Here is a 13,300-nt window from a genome sequence, read left to right on the forward strand (position 1 = left end):
GTACGGATGTTTTCTGCTCCCATCATCAGCGTCCGTTCGAAGAGATCCCAGTCGGCTTTGGGAATGGCATACCTTGGCGAGAGAAATCTGCCGATCTGTCTTGGAATTAGGGTTCGGTGCAGACTGAGGGTTATAACCCTATGATCAGATGTGGTCCAATGGTCCTATACCTCCCAGAGGGTGAGGTGTCCTGCTGTTGTGCGGCTTGCAAGGGTAAGATCAATGTTTGCTTCCCACATTGTACTTGAAAACGTGGGAAGTTGATTTGGTAGGTTCAGGATAGTAAAGTTACTGCTTGCTATGCACTACTCCAGTCGCTGTCCATTGTGTGTACCTCTCCTATCTGGCATCTCACTATGCCAGGCCGGGGACCTGCAATTTGCATCCATTCCAATAATAATTTTGGCACTCGGAAGCTGGCGCTGTAGGGTTTGCAGATACGTTGTGATGGGAAGAATGTCTTCTCCCGGTCTGGCATATACCGAAGAGACGTAAAATTCTCCCCAGCGATGAGGCAATGTGGGCACATACTGCCGAGTTTGTGCAAAGGTCGGTTATTTTTGTAACCGTAAGGTCTGGGTTACAAATCGCGACAGCCGCCCAAGGAGTGTCTCCTTCCACTTGGACAATCTTGAACTTTAGAGGGTAACCTCTTACTCCTTTATTATGTGTATATGGGTTCTGGAGTATGAGCACGTCCAGGTTTTTTTCATTAGATTTCTTAACTAGCTGAGCAGCAACTGCCTTAGAACGCTGTGCATTATGTTGTGCAATGTTATCCCGAAGTGATTGTATTGTTTTGGATTACTCCCCATAATTTATCCGTAGCTGTTGTGTACTCCTTGCCTTATTGTATGTTGGGCAGACGCTATCCCTTATAGAGTGGTCATGTGGCAGCTTCAGGGACTTGCAGTTGATGCAGACCAGGGCTTCAGCTTTGTTTGGGCAGTCTTTATATTCGTGGCCATCTTTGGCACAGTGGCCACATGTAGAGTGCGTTTGCCTGCAGGTGTGTCGTGTGGCCAAAACGACAACATCTGAAGCATTTGGGGACAGCCACATACTCCCTGTAGCGGTGACTGCCCCAATTTACATATACCCTTTTCGGTTGCTTTATGGATTTCCAGGCAACTGTGGACAGCTCCAGGACCCAGTTGACAGCACCCCCAGTCCTGGCCCTCGTCACTTGTGGTTTGGTCATTCGCACCCTAGCTAGACTTTTGGGATTTATTGGAAGGATTGTTTTGGAAGGATTGATAAAAATTTTCAGATAAAGGAACCACTAGGTGATAGTGATCACTGTGTACTGATGTGGGATTTGCTTTAAAATGTAACTACAATCAAGGGTAAAGGGAAGGAGTTTTTTTTCCGTAAAGGTGACTACAATGGTCTTAGATAGTTTTTAAATTCTATACAGTGGGATTAACTGATGATGTTACCAACGGTGAATTCTAAATGAGAAACCTTCAGGGACTTAATCTTGGAGGCTACTAGGCTTTTCATACCAACTAAGAAATACTGTTCAAGGTTGAGGCCTAAATGGATGTCAGATGAATTAATGAGGATCATGGTAGAGACGAAAAACGCATGGGATGCATATATATTATCAGGCGACACAGAAGCCTACGGCAGATATGATAAGCTAGTCATAAGCTAATCTGTAATCAAGTCACAAAGCAGGTTAGCAGGCGAAGGCAGATTAAGAGAAATCTTTGGCAAAGGACGCAAAGAAAAACAGCAAAGAGTTCTTTACTTATATAAACTCTAGAAGGAAAGGGATGAAACAGATTTGACCACTTTATATAGATGGATTGACTCAAGTAGCTCATAAACTGAATGAACATTTTGCCTCTACATTTACACATGAGGAGTTATTCAGTGAGGGGGAATGCCAGAAGTGTATCAAACTCTGACAGGCAGCGAAGTAATTCTGTAATAACTGGAGCAAAGTGGAGGAGAAATTGTTGAAGTTAAACATAAAAAATGCACCTGGGGGCAGATGGAATCTATCCAGTTATATTAAACGAGGCAGGAAGGGACGTAAGCAAATCCTTAGCCGTAATTATGAGAGCATCCTTAGAGTCAGAAGGTCCCCATGGACTGGAGGTATGCAAATATATCCCCAATTCACAAAGCGGGTTCAAAGGGTGCCAGAAATAATTATAGACCTGCTAGTTTAACTTCTGTTCCTGGGAAGAGAATGAAGTCACTGGTTAAAGAGGTGATACAGGATCACCTAGACACGACAGTAGTAATATTCTAGACACAGCATGGGTTTGTTAAGGGGAAGCCTTGTCTGATCAATTTGATTGGATACTACGATGTGGTTACAAACGAATGGGATGAAAAAATAATTTTGGTTCATAATTTTGTTTCAATTCATATACAGTACTTTGATTTCAGTAAAACTTTTGATACTATTGCACTTGGATGACTGCTGTACAAATCGGAGCGGTATGGCACTAAGGGCAAGTTACTGAAATGGATAATGGGATGGTTGAGTGGGAGACGGCAGAGAGTGGTAATAATTGACACTGCTCTATGTGGACTAATATTAGCGGAGTCCTCCTGGGTTCTGTGCTGGGCTCATTATTATTTTTTTGTATTTATCAATGATTTCGATGAAGTTATATCAAGTTTAATGTCCATGTTTGCAGATGATACCTTTGTATCATCTGCAAACTTGTACATTAAGGATCTTCTGGTTACATGTTGGAACCAGATACCACAAGACACATTTAGAAGTCTTGTAGCGTCCATGCCTCGCCAGGTACGAGCTGTTTTGGCTGCACGTGGAGGATCAACATCATATTAGGTAGGTAGTCATAATGTTTTGGCTCATCGGTGTGCATATTTGCGTCACCCTTCGCCAAGGTTCCTCATTAGTGATTTCCTTGTTCCTGCTTGCCTGGTAGCCTTTCTTGACTGAAGTTTACCCTGAGTAATGTGCGTATAAATTATTATCAGTTTGCTATTAACCGTTTTCATTATTGATAATTGTTTTTTTGCTTTCGTTAAGAAAATTATGATTGATTTCAGTTTTCAAGATATTGAAGTTAACAAAATATTGCTGCGGGTAGATTAAGCGTTCAAGTTTTTTTTTTTTTTTTTTAATTAATTAAGCTAGCGAATAAAACTCCGTCCAGCAATTTTATATATACAGTACTTGCACTTGGTATTAGTGCCACCTAGTGACCGAAATTATTTCTTTAGTGGCTGCGATGTATGTGATATTTTCTCGGTTAATGAAACAAAGGTTAAAGTCATAAGTTAAAGCAGTTTATTAATTGTTAATTTTGTAATTTTGAATGTTATCGATATGTTAATATTGTAAACTTAAGCTGCAACGTTAACTGTGTGCATTAATTGTACGGAGAATAGGCCCTTTAATATTGTGAAGTACCGTAAACATTGCAGGTGAGGCGGACTGCTTATAAATTATTATAAAATAACGTATATATGTTATCATTTTTTTGTATATATATATATATATATATATACATTTTTAAATAATGCACAGTAATACTTATAATTGAGTTCTTGGCATTTAAATTATTTGTAGAACGTAACAGTAGAAATTTACATTGCACCTGAGATGTACTGTTGATTATTACTTTTTATTCAGAAGTATCCTTTACTTAGTGTAACGAAAAGACTTGACTTCATACAAAAAAAAAAAGAAATCTAGAGTCCATTTTAACTTTCCATCAGATATGATGTGAGATGCTCAAGCAAACGTTAAATGATTTCAAGTTTACTATGTTTGGCAAACAAAATGCGAGTAGCAAATTCTTTTGTAGTTTTAAATGTCTACGTTATATTATTCCGAACAGAGCACTATATATACCCAAACTCCATTTTAATTGTTTTGAAGTACAGTAAACTGTAAAGTCTGGCATTCAGAAAACTGAGATTCTCTAAAATACAACATATTTTACAAAAAAAAAAAAATAATAATAATAAATAAATAAAAATAAAAATAATAATCATCATAAGCCATTTTCAAGTTGCTGGAGAGGCCTTCATTGCAGGATGAAGGCCTCTCTAGCAACTTTCCAGTTCCTTCTCTTTTGTGCTATGGCCATCTATTTACTACCCATAAACTCATGAATTTCGATGATATCCAGGGTCCTGAGCTGGATATCATCATTCTTCTTTTTCTTGGTGATTCCCTTCTACCTCTCTCTCACTCACTCACTCACTCACTCTCTCTCTCTCTCTCTCTCTCTCTCTCACTCAGGGTAACTCAGAAATTTTTTTTTTTGGCTGGTACAGCATAAGCCTCAGACTTCCTTGCACCATATTGCTAATAATAATAATAATAATCTTTCCATCTCCATCGTTGTCTTCCAGGTTTTCTTCTGGCTCCTCTTGGGTACCATTCTGTTATTTTCTTAGTCCATCTGTCAACATGTCCTAATCCACGTGTTTCTCTTCCTATCTTACAGTCTGATTCCCAGTATAATTCGCTCCATTCTTTGCCATGTAGTTCTCAGCTTCTCTTCCATTCTTTTGGTGAGTGCCCAAGTTTCACTTCCATAAGTCATGGTGGGGAGTATACATTGGTTCATTATGGAGGTGATTGGGGTATCCAGATGCCTGATATGCCTTTTCATAGTGTCCCACAAGTGCTCTATAGGATTGATATTGGGAGAGTTCGGAGGCCAGTCGATATGCTGGAAGTCTGAACTGTGTTTCTCAAACCATTCCTGCACAACAATTGCTTGATGTTTTGTCATCTTGGAAGACACTATCGCCATTTGGCAAAAGGGTACACAGTCAACAAGCAGTTGATGATAGCAGAGACCAATGATATGTTGTTCCACATGCACCAGTGGTCGAAGTTCCTGCCAGTGAAACATGCCCCACACCATACAACTGCCTCCACCGGCCTGCACTTTTGATACCATGCATGATGGATTAAGAGCCTCATCTTGTTGATGCCAAATCTGTACACAACCATCCATGGTCTGGAGTAAATACGTGACTCATCTTACAGCCGACCGGGCTAGCCGAGTGGGTAAAGTACCTGCCCGGCAACCCAAAGGTCGCGGGTTCGATTCCCGCCTCGGGCTTGGATCACTGTACTGCAAAAACCTTTGGAGGTGCAATATGGCCACAGAAGCCGATGCGCCAACAACTACCAAAATCAAAAAAAAAAAAAAAAAAAAGACTCATCTTACCAGCACACCTTCCAGTCTTCTAACTTCCAACTTGAATGCTCTTTGCACCAGGCAAGTCTCTTACGCTGATGAACATTGGTTAGGAGAGCATGCCGTAGGGGTTGTCTGCTGGTATAGCCCATATGTGCGAGCTTGCGACGCATGATCATGGCAGATATTGTTCCGGGTTGGCCCATGTTGCATTCAGTAGTGAACTCTTCAACAGTGCTGTGCCTGTTCGTCTGTACGAGTCGTTGGACCCGGAGCTCACCTCTAACTTCAACCTTTCGCTTACCTTTGCAGTTTTGCCATCAGGTCATTGTTTGACCATTTTGACGCTAGTCTTGGTACACTTTAACTACGGCGGCTCTTGAGCACTCCACCAGTTCAGCCATTTGGGAAATCAAGACCCCAGCTTGTCGAGCTCCCACAATCTGTCCTTTATCAAAGTCTGATAACTCCTTCCTTTTACCCATCACGCTCAGAATTTTACTACCTAGTGAACCATTGACACCTTATCTATGCTATGTAGGTCGACTACCTGCGCACTCTCGTACCTCACGTGGTCAATGGGTCGCATTCACTTTTCATAAGGGTGGTCATAATTCAGTGATCACTCAGTGTATATTATAAATATTACAAAATATTTCTTATGTATATAAATATTTAAAAAAATAGTGACACAATGTTTCTATTTTTTATATGATCAAATTTTATTATGCATATTTTATTAATTATCTATTATCTTCACTCTTCATTTCTCTCACTTCCTTTTACTCTCTCACTTCTCACTTTAACTTCAACAGTGTGAAGGAGACAGCAGTCTTTGAAAGCTCCAGTATTTTAGCAAAATTTTAATGATTTTAGTATTGTTTTATCGTAATTTATTTTATTATATTGTAATAGTTTAGTCTCCCGATATTGCATTATAGTATTTTGTTATATTTTATTTTTGTATTTTATCTTATTTTATTTTATAGTAAAATTTTTAATCGCTTGGCTGGTGTTTGAGTCTAATTATTGCAGTATGGAATTTCCCAGCCCCATAGGCCTGTTTAAATTACTAGGCTTTTGTTACCGACAAAGAAATACTGTTCAAGGCTTAGACCTAAATGGATGTCAAATGAACTCTTGAGACAAGTGGCAGAGAAGAAAAGTGCATGGATACATATAAATTATCAGATGATACAGAAACCTATGGTAGATATAAATTAGTCTGTATACAAGCCACTAAGGAGGGTAGGCAAGCTAGGGCAGATTGAGAAGTCCCTCGCAAAGGATGCCAAGGAAAGTAGCAGAGACTTCTATGCTCATATTAACAGCAGAAGGAAAGGGTGAATCACTTTGGGCCACTTGATGTCAATAGGGTAACTGTTGATGACCTTGCTCAGATTGCTGAAAACTTGAATAGATATTTTGCATCTCTTTCACACATGAGAAATTCTTTTCCTTGGGATGTTGTAAGTTTATCAAACTTCAACGGGGAGCTAGATGACTTTGTGATTACTGAAAGGAAAGTGGAAGAGAAATTGTTGAAGCTGAACATAAAAAATTGACCCGGGATGGATGGGATCTATCCAGTTATATTAAGGGATTCAGCAAAGGAAGTAAGCAAATGCCTTAGCCATAATTATTAGAACATCCTTGAATTTGAGAGGAATCCCTGTTGACTGCATATGTGTGAGTATATCCCCAATTCTCAAAGTGGTATCAAAAGATCACATTAGTAATTACAGACCTGTTAGCCTTTCCTCCAAGTCTGTTCCAGGGAAAATAATGGAGTCACTGGTTAAAGAAGTAAAACCCCAGGGGCTCACATCTGGTGAGTATGGGCTTGGCACACCCAGGGTCCTAAGCTGGATATCATCATTCTTCTCTTTCTTGGTGATTCCCTTCTAATTCTGACTCTCTCTCTCTCTCTCTCTCTCTCTCAGAGTAATTCAGGTATTTGTTTTTTTTTGGCTGGTGCAGCATAAGCCTCACGCTTCCTCGCACCATATAGCTAATAATAATAATAATGCAGGACGATCTTGACAGGAATGCATTGTATTCCATTTACAGCATGTATTTGTTAATTGGCAGTCTTGTTTGACCAATTGGATACTATGATACAGTAACAAAGGAACTGGATGCAAAAAATAATTTTGATATCTTTTGATATACTTGGAGAGATTAAAGATCAAACTAGAGCAATGTGGCATTAAGGGCAATTTAATGCTTTGGGTAAAGGGATAGTTGAGGTGGGAAGAGAGACAGCGGTTATCAATTAGCACTGCTCCTTGTGGACTTATGTTAATTGGGGAGTCCCTTAGCGTTTAGTGCTGGACCCATTCTTGTTTTCAATTTTTATTATTTATTGATTGATAGCAGTTATTCCAGATTAACATATGAACTGTGTGGTACTGAAATCAGGATAATGGAAAATGAAAAGTACTTGGGAATAATTGTGCATTCAAATATGAAGAGCTGATTAAAAATATAGGTAACTTAGGAATAAAGGAAGTAACAACTCCTTAATAACATTTATGAAACTGGGAAAATACCAGAAGAAATGAATACTGTCACAGTGCCAGTACCAAAAATACCAAACACACTAAAGTGCACTGAACATAGAACCCTCTGACTCTTGAATCATATAAAGAAAATTCTTTTAAAGATCATACACAATAGTATTTATAGGAAAGCTGCAATGATGATTTGCAATACATAATTTCGATTCAGACCTGTAATATTAACAATATAAGCTATTTTCTGATTAACTAAAATAACAGAAAAGGATATAGAAATGAAAATCCCTTTATTAATTTGCTTTTTTGGTTATGAAAAGCATTTTAATAGAATTCAACATGACCAGTTGATGGAAATCCCCAAAAGGAACCATCAGAATTATAAAATATATTTATTGGAATCAAAGAACAAAAATTAGAGTTGGGAATGAAGAAACACTGGATAGAAATCAAAAGAAATGTAAGACAAGGATGCACTCTCTTTTCTACCTATTGTACAACATTTACTCAGAAGTAATAATTCAAGAAACCCTGGAAAATAGAAAAGAAGGTAGAACAACAATCACAATTTAAGATATGCAGATGACATGTTGTAAAACACAAATTGTGTGTGCAAGTAGTTAGCATTAGTAGAGACATATAATGCAAGAAAGCGAGCTTATGCAGCAAAAGCCAAATAAAAAAAAATAAAAAACCCTCCTATTTCATCCATCCATTTGCTCCAAAAGTTTGTGTAGCTCTGCCTTGAATTTATTTAAGCTTTCAATTTCCTTGATGACAGATGGAAGTTTGTTCCATCATTCAACCACCTGCTAGCTAAAGGCAAATTTCCACACATCAATTCTACAACTGTCTTTCCTCAGTTTGAATTTATGCCCTCTCAGGTCTGTAATCTGACCAAGAGAAAGAATCTCATCAGCATTGAGCTTGCCTAAACCATTCAAGTCCATATACATTCAGATCAGATTACCTCAATGAGATCATCTCGCAGGTGCCTAGTCTCCAAATGCTGCAATATGCAATTTGCCTTTCTTGGTAAGAGCGACCCTTTGTTTCTCATCACCAATCTCATTTCCCTTCTCTGTACTTGTTCCAGCAGCCTTCCTAAAATCAGGCCTGTAGACCTGTATGCAGTACTCAAGGTTTGGTGTGATCATTGCCTTATACAAGGGGATAATCACCTCCTTATCCCTGGTAGCAAAATTCCTGTATGTTATTGACAAGGCCCTATGAGCTGCTTTTGCAACCTGCCTGCACAGCTCAGGAAACTTCATATCTGACTGCACAATTGTCTTCAGGTCTTTTTCCTTCACCACTACCTTGAGTGTAGTACTGCACAGTTGGTATGTTACTCTGAGGTTACTGCTACCCATATGTTACTTTGCATTTGTCAATGTTAAACTCCATTTACGATTTCTCAGCCCATCTACTCAACTTTTCTAGATCCTGTTGCAGGAGCGTACTGTCATTAATCATTGCTTAATTAACAATTATTATTAACATTCATTTTGTCCACAAACTTGGACATTAAGCGTGATATACCTTGATAAATATAGAAAACAGCAATGGACCCAACACCAAACTGTGGGGGCACTCCAGTAATAATATTAGTCCACAAAGAGCAGTGTCCATTAATTACCACTCTGTTTTCTACCACTGAACCATCCCTTTATCCATAGTAGCAACTTGACCTTAATGCCTTACTGCTCCAATTTGTATAGTAATCTTTCATGTGCAATAGTATCAAAAGCTTTCCTAAAATTCAAGTACAGTAATCCCTCGATTAATGTACTAAATTTTATTTGATACCAAAAATCTAGTGTGGTACAAAAATTCAATTAATGCGGTAGCTGTAATGTGAGTCCATATTTTTCAAGTGTTTATTTAGTCACTGCTTTAGTTTCTGTGTCCATTTTTTTCAAGTGTTAATTTAGTCACCGGTTTAATTTGAAGAAAACTGAAAGAAAAAATATTTTTTTGTAAATAGCGAATTTTCTTATGTATGTATGGTTGTGTTTTTCATAAATTTTGGCTAATATGTAATTTGCCCTTAGCTATGAGTAAAAGAAATATTGAAGTGAAAAGTGTTCTACCACAGATCTCAACATAAGTATACATGGATATCACTAGATGGAAATACAAAAAACTGTATCGACTACATTTTAATAAAAAACAATTGGAAATCATCCATTCAAAATGTTAAAACTCTTAAAGTACAGATTTTGACACCGACCATGAACTGCTTGCAGCCACAATTATATGGAAATTTAAATATACAAAGCCAAAGAACAATAGAGCAACATTAAATATATCACGATTTGAAGAAGGTAAAATAAAGGAAATTATGGAGAAACACTACAAGAAAAATTAAAAGACACACTATTCATTATCTGTGGAAAATATATGGGAGAAAACCAAACAGTTGACTAAAGTTGCAGCCTTAGAAACCTTGGGAACAAAACCAAAACCAAATAATCCTTGGATTACAGCAGAAATTTTAGATGTATGGATGGGAAAAAGACAAATGAAAAACCTCCTAAACAAAGAAAATAGTCAAGACAAAAGGGAAAAATATAAAGCCCTAAAAAACAAATTGGGCAACTTATGTAAAGCTGCTAAAAAGAAATTGTTGGAAGACAGCAAAGCAGTGCGAAGATGCAAATAAACGTCACAACTCAAAAACAACTTACTGGGTTATAAAGGAACTGTCTAAAACATACATCTCGAACACTGGTGATGAAAAATAAAAACAATATAAAAACAGGCAACACGCAAGAAATAAAAAAAATATGGAAAGAATATTACCAAACCCTGTTCAAAGGGGAAGGAAAAAACACTCTTGCCTTAGATAATAGAAGAGATAAAGCACCCTCGATAACAAAAGAAGTTCAGAAAGCAATTAGCCAAATGAAGAATGAGAAAGCACCCGGAAATGATGGTATCCAAGCAGAACTATGGAAATTCGGAGGTGATGCAATGTTAAAACACCTCTCACAATTGTTTAATCTAATTTTATTTACAGGTGATATACCAGAAGACTGGAAAAGTGGAATAATAGTACCTATACACAAAAAAGGAGATAAAGAAAATTGTCAGAATTATAGACCCATTACCCTTCCAAACCATATATGAAATATTTTTAAGGATCTTACAAAATAGGATACTTAAAACGTATAAAGAAACAATAGCAGAAGAACAAGCAGGATTTAGAAAAGGCAGATCAACAATAGACCAAATATTCACACTAAACATCATTGCAGAAAAATATTGGAATAAGAAGAAACCTGTTTATCTGTGCTTCATTGATTTCAATTAGGCATTTGACTCTGTAAACAAAATTTAATGAAGCAACTACAAAAAATCCCACTTTATCATGACATAATCATGTTTGTAAATAATTTCTACAAAAATACAAGAGCAATAGTAAAATTCAACAACCTTAAAACAGAGAAAGGAGTCATGCAGGGATGCCCTTTATCTCCATATCTATTTAATATCTACCTAGAAGAACTAATGAAATCAATTGAAGAAAAAAGAGGCACAATAATAAATGGAAAAAATATAAACCACATAAAATATGCAGATGATATTGTGATTTTAACAGAAACCAAAGAACAACTAAAAGAAATATTAACAAACATCGCTAAAGCAAGCAACAGTTATGGAATTAATATTAATATGAATAAAACCAAAGCAATTCAAATCAGAAAAAACATAAAGACATAAACATCCAAAATCAACAAATAGAACAAGTACAAAAATTTGTATACCTGGGCTCTCTAATAACCGGAAACCTAAGTAATATTGACCAAATTAGTCACAGACTGAAAATCGGATGGACAAACATGAACAAACTCAAAAACATATGGAAGAGCAATAAAATCTCAAATAGTCTAAAAATTAAACTATATGAAACTGTCATCATACCCACAGCAACTTATGGATCAGAGATTTGGAGAATAAATAAGAAAGGAAGGCCAAAAATGTCATTCGAAATGAGATGTCTAAGGAAAATCAATAAAACAAATTGGAGAGAACATAAAACTAATGAAGAAATAAGGAGAGACCTAAATTTTGAACGCAGAATAATAGAGCAGATCTACAAAAAACAACTTCAGTGGTTTGGACATGTGAACTGGACCAAACGGCTGCCTAATGTAGTACTGACAGGAAGAATTGGAGATAAGAGACCACCAGGAAGACCCCAAAGAGAATGGCTCCATTGCTTAAAGGAAAACACAGGCTTTCAGAGTTATCAACAAATGATGAAAGATTCAAGAGATCGACAACAATGGAGGACGAGATCTAAATAGGGACTCAACCTGTGCCAAACGGAAGAGTAGAATGATGATGATGAAAAGTGATCGTATAAAGAAGAGTCGAAAAATTATTTCCTTAGAAGAAAATCTAGAAATAATAAAAAAGCTTGTATGCAGTGCTATTAGAGTAAAAATAAGATGGGACCATGGGATGGGTGAATCAACAATACAAGCAATTTTGAGCAAAGCAGATGAGTACAAAGAAAAACGTAAAGTTGCGCCAAGTTCTGAATGTATGCAAACAACTCAAAATAGAAGCCTTACAATGATTGAAATGGAGCGACTGTTGTCTATTTGGATTGAAGATTGTAACCAAAAACGAATTCTGCTAAGTTCCGATATTATTAAATCAAAAGCATTGAGTCTCTTCTCGTCTTTGAAAGAAAAGTCCTCAGAAGCTTAAAAAGGGGTCAATGAAGAATTCAGTGATAGTTCTGGATGGTTTGAGAGGTTTAAAAAAAGAACCAGTTTGCATAATGTTCGAATCACAGGTGAAGCTGCAAGTGCAGATAAAGAGGCAGCTCAAAAATATCCAGACACTTTGAAGGACATTGTGGAAGAAGGAGGTTATAGTGATAAACAAATATTTAACATTGATGAAACGGGATTGTTCTGGAAGTGAATGCTTTTTCTAAGACTTTCTTGGCTAAAACAGAAGAATTGCAACCTGGTTGTAAAGTCGCCAAAGAGATAGGCTTACACTTTTATTAGGGAGTAATGCGGAGGGAGATTTAAAATTAAAGCCCATGCTCGTTTATTATACACAGAATCCTAGGGCTCTTAAAGGCTAAAAACAAGGATCACTCTCCCTAATTTGGCAATCTAACAAAGTGTGGATAACTAAAGCTCTATTCAAAGAATGGTTCACAGGCTATTTTTGCCCAACAATTTAAAATTATTGCATAAAAAATAATCTTGTTTTTAAAGCTTTATTAATTTTGGAAAATGCTCCTGGTCATCTTTGATTCCAGGAGCATTGATTCCTTGTGTGAAAATACCAAAGTGATATTTTTACCACCTAATACAACTTCCTTGCTGCAACCTATGGATCAAGGGGCGTATTGTAACTTTTAAAGCTTACTACCTGTGAAGGATTTTTAAAAAGGCAATTCAAGCATCATCTGGAGAGTGCACTTTCACTGATAGAATTCTGGAAAAAGTATAGCATCAAAGATGCCATTGAAAACATTCATCAGTCATGGCTTGAACTTACATCAAGCAATATGTGAGCTGTGTGGAAGCATCTTCTTCCTCACTGTGCAAATGAATTTAAAGACATTTCCAAAAGAAATGGAAGGCATTGTTGAAGAAA

At 37.0% G+C, this 13,300-nt stretch overlaps 1 protein-coding gene across 3 annotated transcripts in view; it reads left to right on the forward strand.

Moving 5' to 3' along the window:
- The first annotated feature begins 3,283 nt into the window (after positions 1-3,283).
- LOC150091128 (arginine and glutamate-rich protein 1-like) overlaps positions 3,284-13,300 on the forward strand; it is a 178,913-nt gene continuing 168,896 nt past the window's right edge. For all 3 annotated transcript variants that reach the window (XM_090374399.1, XM_090374389.1, XM_090374410.1), the window contains exon 1: positions 3,284-3,417. The gene's annotated coding sequence lies outside the window, so the exon portion shown is untranslated. The remainder of the gene's footprint in view (positions 3,418-13,300) is intronic.

This window comes from Mastigoproctus giganteus, chromosome 1, assembly GCF_048544385.1.
Source record: "Mastigoproctus giganteus isolate SK-2022 chromosome 1, ASM4854438v1, whole genome shotgun sequence".
NCBI lineage: Eukaryota > Metazoa > Arthropoda > Arachnida > Uropygi > Thelyphonidae > Mastigoproctus > Mastigoproctus giganteus.